Genomic DNA, 8,470 nt, shown 5'->3' on the forward strand with positions numbered 1-8,470 from the left:
CAGTGATTTGACCATTTTTGCTGTTGTCTTGTTTTGTTTTGGTTTTCTTGCTAAATTACATTTGCAGAATGTGCCGCGGGACAATGAAAAACAGCTGCAGGCCGCAAATGACCGCCAGTATGCACTTTGGATTCCCCTGGTTTATGTGGCTGGTGTGTGCAGTTGCACCCTCATCAAGCGTTAACTGTGCCAGTGTTCTCCTCCGAGCTGTGGCTGTGTGGGGGTGGCCGTGAATGGTGCATGGCACATCGCTTAAAATAGATATTCACTCTCTTTGCAAGAGCTTGACAAAGGAGTGAGAGGGGATGAAAATGCACAAGGGAGCGTCAGAGTGTGACAGAGAAAGACAAAGAACGGAAGCGGCAAGGGCCTAAAAACTACCTCAATGCTTGCAGGAAGCAAACACACACACCTTTGGGAGTAAGAAATGAAGATGGAGGGGAAAATGAATATTTCAAGTGACGAAGAACAAGACAGTGTTTCAGGAAAGTAAATGGAGACAGATGCCAGCAGCAGCGATTTAAGACTGCAAACCTTAATGCTCGCTCCTGTGATGTATAAGACTGTACAATAACCAATATGCAGGAATAAATCAGCCTTCAACTACAGTACTGTATGTCAGGGTCTTTTAATACATTTCCCACTGGGGAACTATTTCAAAAAACCTTTTTAGATCCCTGTTGAGGAAATGAAAATCACACAATTAATCACCGGTATTGACATCAAATGCCTAATGGCTCTTTATTAGATGACAGTTAGGTTGACATTTGAATGGCACAAGTGAATCATGCTTTACTTTGGATGGATGTTCGTACATCCCAGCACTGTTTATCTCGACTAAAAGTGAAGCAGTCAGCAGAATGGAGTTGGCTTGTGTGCCATCTCTGCGTCTCCCTCCCCCAGCGGCTCACATCTTCACAGCGCTTAAGATAAGCGACAAGTCATCAGAGCCAAAGAAGCGCTTTAATACCAAGAGAAAACTCTGACTGGGAGTGGGTGGATTCTTCCATCTGTGTTTGTGTGTGTGCGTGTGTGTGTTCATTTGTGTGCCCTACCAAGTATGTGTGCGTACATAAGTTACAGTGCAACTTTTACAGCATTGAATATTCATACGCTCAATATCCTTCCTTCCAAGAGAGTGCACACAGTTTTAGTGTGCGTGCCTCTGTGTTCTTGGTAAGGTTATCCATCACTCCAAGCGCTGAATGACATCACCAACGACCCCCATTCTGCAACTCTTACCCTTCCGCCCACCACCCATTCTCCACTCTGATGGCTTGGCAGTGTGCCACCACCTTCCTCCTCCTCTCTCATTTGACTCAACATCAGTGCTCCAGTTTAAGTGCTGAATCATCACTAAATACGAGGCTAACATGGGTCAGGTGTGTGTTGGCGCACGTGTATGTGGTGTATTTATAATCAATAGCTTGTCACTTCCTAGTCCCTTTCCTCTTGTAAGGCTGTAGTTGAGTTAATGAACTGTGATCCACAGGGGGTACATTATGACAGCCGCTAACTTTATTATTAAGCCCTCAACTCCTGCCCTAAAATAGACTAACTGTAGATTTCCAAGTATTGTAAATGTCAAATTCCCTAAAATGAGTTCAACACAGCAACTCTTAAAGTACGAATGTAATAACATTAATGACCTCTTACATGAGCATAAAATTGTCAGATTTGCTACAAACCTATTGGATGATACCCAAGGTCTGAAGTGACACTCAACATTTTACAATTACACCGATATAAAAGGAAAACATGGGTCAGCAGCAGAATTGCAATACAGCTCGGGCCCTGTCTACAGGTTGAAAAAATAAATCGCAGCCACGCTGTGTTAGATTGGTAAACATTCACATCCAGACGTGCGCGGACCACTGGCTGCAAACGATGAACATAAGGCACATCTACATGATTTGAGACACAATAAGAAGAAAATAAGACTTAAAAAAATATAATTTGCTGTATCAAAAAATGATTTGATATTTGGAAAAACAGATATAAAACTACGGTAATTATAATTGATAGCACAGTGGTTAGTGTGTCAGCACTTACAGTCTGGAGGTCAGGGTTCAAATCGCTGTTGGGACAGACCTCTGCAGAGCTGAAATCGGCTGGGATAGGCTTCGGCTCACCCTTGACCCTAATGAGGACATAATATCGTAAATTCCGTCTTATTGACTATTGACTATGAGCCACAGGTGTCCACATTGTCCACGTTGTGGAAATATTCCATGTAACTTGAAATATTTACAAAGACACACTATAAACCTTGCAATCCACTTGATGTTCTCACCGTCACTCGTTGGCCCCAGTGATGAGACGTGAGAAAGAGAAGCTGGAGTAATTCTACACTTGATCAAACTTACTTAAGATTTGTCAGCTCAAAAGACGATCACTGCATAAGACTTCAAAATATGATATTAGCATCCACTTCACTAGTCCAATTCACTACTTCCTGAATCTGCATTCTAAGCATCATGGGAACTGTAGGTCATTTAGCCGTAAATTAGCCGCATCATTGTTTAAGACGCAAGGTTCAAAGCACGTGAAAAAAGTAAAAAAGTAAAAATAATTGTAATATTTAGAACATAGAACACCTATTTACGACCTTATAAATAGCATGCTCAATTCCAACACAGAACACAGTTCCCCCCACTTGTCTCTTTCCAACAACAACACTTCCTCCATATTCACCGATAACATTAACAGCGAGGTGTGTTCACGAACATCAGAATTTTGAACATCAACAGGTCGTTACAGTAACATTGTAGAGAACTGTAACAGTGTAGAATACTACATATCAATGTGTTTTCTGATTTTTTATTAATCATTATTGGGATTGTCCGATATTGGCTTTTTGCCGATAGCCAATATGTCGATATTGTCCAACTCTCAATGTTTGATTTCGATTTCGACCAATACCGATATGTATAACATCACATATGTCATGGAATTAACACTTTGTGGTGACCCACAATTTTGTTTTAGACATGTCTCTTGGAGATTAACAATCTATCTATCTATCTATCTATCTATCTATCTATCTATCTATCTATCTATCTATCTATCTATCTATCTAGTGTACTTCTGTTTCCGGGTCACGAGGTTGTTGTAGCCACTTAGCTATTGCTAAAGAGTTGTTGCTTGTGGTTGAGTTGAGTGGAGGGTAAACTGATTGGTGCCACCTACCTCAACTCCTGTCTTGTTGTGAATGGCATCTCCACATTTGGTGACCCTCGATGTGGGTAAAAATGTCGACAACAGAGACAACAAGACTGTGTCGGCGCCACTACAAGCTAACGAGTTAGCTAACGTTGGCGCTATCAACATATGAAGCCCAGTTCCGACTGCGAGAAATAACACAGGATGTGACAAAGTATTTCCACACATTGGCTCCGCTGGATGCCTCAATGACAAGTACGGAAGCCCGTAGGCCTATATATACAGTACAGCAGTTTATTATCGGTTTACATTTCAGGGAAAAACCTGATACCGATATAAACCGATATCACATTTTTATGCCAATATCGGGCCAATAATATCCATGGGCTGATATTATCGGACATCCCTAATTATCATATTTTGAAAAAATTGCGATAGAGTGAAGCCACGAAATTTGAAGCCCGATGTGACGAAGGACTACATGTTGCTACATATCCCACTAATAGAGAGTGTTTTTTTTACAACCCAGTGACATTCTACATTATCATTCATGTTGTTTGGATCGCAAAATGTAATTTAATAAGTGGGACAAGGTAATAGCACCTTGCAAGAATGGGCTGTCAGAACAATGTTTAAAATATCAAGCAGCATACATTGATTGCTTACTGATTCCCATGTGTCCCCATCATAATAGGGTGGCTGCATTCTATATTATGTTTATAATTACAACCGTCACGCCACATTAACTTAGTCGGTGTTGATGAAATTAATATCAGAAAATGAGCTTGGTTGGTTGAAAAACAAAATAGTTGTTAAAGAAGCAAGTCTCTGCTTGGGCAGCGGCAGTTTTTCGGGTGAAAAAGTGAAGGTTACATTTTCTTGTCGATGCTCATCTATAGGAACTAGAATTATAGGCTAATGGAATTGCCAAATAACATTAAACACTTACAGTTTGTGGCTAACGATTTACATGTCAGGCTGGCTTTTGCCTCTGAGCAACTCTGATCTTTAGCTGATAAACATTCACAAGTCATTCAGGGCGTTATCCAACACAAGGAAAAGTAGAAAGCAGCTTGGAGTTGACTTGCTGATAGAGGCGTTTGTCTTTGCAGGTCATTACAGAGGAACCTGATTCAAGAAATCTACTGGAAGCAAAACAATTTGTGAAGAACCTCATTTCATAACTTAATGGGCCATATCATTACATTGATTCTTGATTTGCTCACATACTCAGCTGGACCCTCACGGTTCACTTGACATGATTGCACACAACAAAGAGAAAAATGTGCAATGTGTAAATTGTTTGCGCTTGTCTCTTGAAATGAGCTCCTGTCCTTGCTACTTGTAACTTCCACGTATAAACATCAGGTTGTCCACGTACACTAAAAGGACAAATGTCTTGCATGGTATGTTTATTTGTTTCAGACATGCGTAAGGAGTTACATGAAGGAACATCATGTTGTTACATTTGCACAAAAATAATATATTATTTGGGCCCTCATATGTGGTAGGGTTGTTGTCCCGTAAGTACACGAGTGTATTTTGTAAATTCTTGCATACAAAACCTGGAGTGTGACTATGAGCATTTGAGAAAGACCAGATGTGCTGCTCACATGCATGTACTCTTTCAATGGTGTGTGTGCACAAAGCATGTTTCTGAACATTGCTATAAGTGCGTACCAAATGACCTTACTGAGTGTTGTCCAGCTTCCCCCCTGCAGCATGTTGCATGAGTGGGGAGTCGATGTGGTTGGGCGAGCAGCAGCTGTTTGGCAGTCTGGCCTGCATGTTCATGGAAGCATTTGTGCGTCTGAGTGGTCAAGCTGTTCAGGGGTCACATCTTCATTAGGTCATACATGAGAAGGCAATAGTAGTAACTACGATGCAGGGGGTACGCAGTGTATCCAGTCTAAAAAGCTGATGACTGATATTTTGGTTTCCTCTTTGCACTGACGCACTGTGAGCCAAATACTAATACAAACAACTAAATGAATGATTTCAGGCTTCAAGATGGACGTTTTTAAGCTGAAATAGCAGTTGGATAGCTTTGCACATCCATCTGGGAACAAGCACTTTACACCAACAAAAGCCTTTAGTGCTGTGCATTACTCTTCTTTAAATACGGTCATTGTTAATGAATGAGTGTTGTCCAACTCAGACACAACTGTTGTATGACAACATCTATATCGCTCTCGCATCTGAGAACACCATTGTTTACCAGATTACAGTTCATCTCCTCCAAGGCTGATTAGTCCCCTGGATTTTAGGGGCGCCAAACCTTGGCGAGATGGATTGATTGAGAGGATACAATTACAACCAAATTTTCACTGGTCCACAAGGCTAGCAAGTTTAGGGAAGCAATCGAAAGTATTAGGACATCTGACTGATGCACCTACTGAAAAAGTGAGCTGACCTCTTCTTTGCAGCGTCTACTCGATAGCATTTAGTGGGGTTGATGTCGGGACTCTCAAGTTATTATTCATGACTTTATGGCCATTGCTTTGTGGTCTGTTCACATGGTAACCTTTCTCTTTATTTGCCACAATTTAATCAAATCTATATTTGGAAAAATCCGAATCAACAAACAGTGGAATTTTGCAGTTCATTCATTTTCTACCTTGTATGCTGTTCAGATCATGGGTGAGCTGGAGCCTATCCCAGTTGACAGTGGGCATAGGTGACAATGAGGTGCGGCCCAACCTGGACTGGTCACCAGTTAATCACTGGGCAGATTAAAAATATCTCTTCATAAATACACAGGACTTGATGGAAAAAGTCCTTTGTGCCAATGGATGGTAATCACATGAGGCGTGGATGTTGACAGTGGCGTGGTAACTTTATCTCATCCAAACGATTGATATTTGTATCCCACTGTATGGCAGGAACAGCACTACACCCGTCATCATCGTCAAGTTTACTAAGAACTAGGATAGCGTCAGCGCTTTCAGGAAACATCTAGAAGAGCAAAGATGGGAGAGTGTCTACAGTGCAAAAGATGTGGACGAAGCATATGATCACTTTCGATGCACTTATATGGAGCTCTACGATAACAACTGTCCCTGGCAAGAAAAGTCCAAGAAGCAAAAGAAAAACAACCAGCCATGGATGACAAAAGTACTAAAAAACACCTTTAAGAAGAAGAACACATTATACAGGAAATGTATCATTCAACAAACTAAAGAAGCACAAAAAATATATAAGACTGGACAACAATCTTGAGATTGAGGGAATATTACTAGACTATTACTAGTCATTTACTAGATAAGAATAAAAATAATATTAGAGCAACTTGGGGCATCTTAAATAGTATTATAAGGAACAGCACTAAGAAAGCGGAATACCATGACTATTTTATGGTTGGAAACACTACACTACACTATATGAATGAGGTTGTTGAAATATTTAACAATTATTTAGTAAATATTGGACGAAAACTGGAAGAAGAAATTCCATAACTCTGGACAATGGACGAATGGAATGAAATCATAGATAGGGATCACAATTCCATGTTTCTCAGTGATGCAACTAAAAAGGAAACAGTTGATGGTTTCTGAATGGGATAATATTTATCAATTTGTCTCACACAGAGAAGAATGGAGTATTTCTCTATCGTTCTGTGCCCACTTGCCCACTGAACTCAAGTCCCGTGAGATTTTGCTGGTCTCATGAGCTGCCTGATCTCACAGCAGTGATGTGCGTTCAGGAAAGGCAGGTGAGGATGATGAAAAAATAATAATGGATTGGCAGACCGGGGTGGTGGTCCCCTTTTTAATAAGGGGGACAGGAGGGTGTGTTCCAACTATCGTGGAATCACACTCCTCAGCCTCTCTGGTAAGGTCTATTCAGGGGTTCTGGTGAGGAGGATGCGCCGGATAGTTGAATCTCGGATTCAGGAAGAGCAGTGTGGTTTCCGTCCTGGTCGTGGAACTGTGGACCAGCTCTACACTCTCAGCAGGGTCCTTGAGGATGCATGGGAGTTTGCCCAACCAGTCGACATTTGTTTTGTGAACTTGGAGAAGGCATTCGACAGTGTCCCTCGAGGAATTCTGTAGGAAGTACTCCGGGATGGGGTATCAGATCAGCTAATTCAGGCTGTTCGTTCCCTGTATGACCGGTGTCAGAGTTTGGTTTGCATTGCCGGCAATAATTCGGACCCGTTTCCAGTGAGGGTTGGATTCCGCCAGGGCTGCCCTTTGTCAACAATTGTGTTCATTTTTTTTATGGACAGGATTTTCCGGTTTGGTGGCTGCAGGAGTGAGTCTCTGCTTTTTGCAGATGATGTGGTCCTAATGGCTTCATCGAGCCGTGAACTTCAACTTTCACTGGATCGGTTCGCAGCCGAGTGTGAAACAGCCGGGATGAGAATCAGCACCTCCAAGTCCATGGTTCTCGCCCATCTCCGGGTGAGGGATGAGATCCTGCCCCAAGTGGAGGAGTTTAGGTACCTCAGGGTCTTGTTCACGAGTGAAGGAAGGATGGAACGCGAGATCGCCAAGCGAGTTGGTGCGGCATCTGCAGTGATGCGGACTCTAAATTGGTCTGTTGTGGTGAAGAGAGAGCTAAGCCGGAAGGCAAAGCTCTCAATTTACCGGTCGATCAACGTTGCTACCCTCACCTATGGTCATGAGCTTTGGGTAGTGACCGAAGGGACGGCCGAAATGAGTTTTCTCCGTAGGGTGGCTGGGCTCTGCCTTAGAGAAGGTGAGAAGCACTCTCATCTGGAAGAGTCTCAGAGTAGAACTGCTACTCCTCCGCATTGAGAGGAGCCAGATGAGGTGGCTTGGGCATCCCGGACGCCTCCCTGGGGAGGTGTTCAGGGCAAGTCCGACCAGTATAAGGCCTCGGGGAAAACCCAGGACACTTTGGAGAGACTATGTCTCCCAACTGGCCCAACCGCTGGGAGGAGCTGGACGAAGTGGCCGGGGAGAGGAAAATCTGGGCCTCCCTGCTTAGGCTGCTGCCCCCACGATCCGATCTCAGATAAGCGGTAGAAGATGGATGGATGGATGGATGGATAAAATAAATATAAAATGTTGTCCATTGAACTGTATTCTAACTGTATTTCTGAATGATTCCAGTTGTTTTAAACATTGTTTTCACATGTTATCTATCTAAAAGTGCTTTTATCAAAATTTGACCATGCACAATACATTTTTTTTAACCACAATCACTTACTATAAAATTAATTAAGCAATTAATCATCTTTAATATTTCAATTTAATGAAATGTAAAAATTGGTTAAGTGTGCAGCAGTAGGGGGTACATGTCTTCAAGTTAAATGTCTGAAGAGGTACAAGACTGTAAAATG

The 8,470-nt window shown here is 42.1% G+C and overlaps 1 long non-coding RNA gene across 1 annotated transcript; it reads right to left on the minus strand.

Annotated features, from left to right (window-relative positions):
* Positions 1-1,822: 1,822 nt before the first annotated feature.
* On the minus strand, positions 1,823-3,297 carry LOC129185839 (uncharacterized). The gene is made up of 3 exons (XR_008572144.1): positions 3,190-3,297; positions 2,053-2,140; positions 1,823-1,904 (listed from the first exon to the last, which is right to left on the minus strand). It is a non-coding gene; the product is annotated as an uncharacterized LOC129185839 (long non-coding RNA).
* Positions 3,298-8,470: the final 5,173 nt, after the last annotated feature.

Source organism: Dunckerocampus dactyliophorus, chromosome 8 (genome assembly GCF_027744805.1).
Source record: "Dunckerocampus dactyliophorus isolate RoL2022-P2 chromosome 8, RoL_Ddac_1.1, whole genome shotgun sequence".
NCBI lineage: Eukaryota > Metazoa > Chordata > Actinopteri > Syngnathiformes > Syngnathidae > Dunckerocampus > Dunckerocampus dactyliophorus.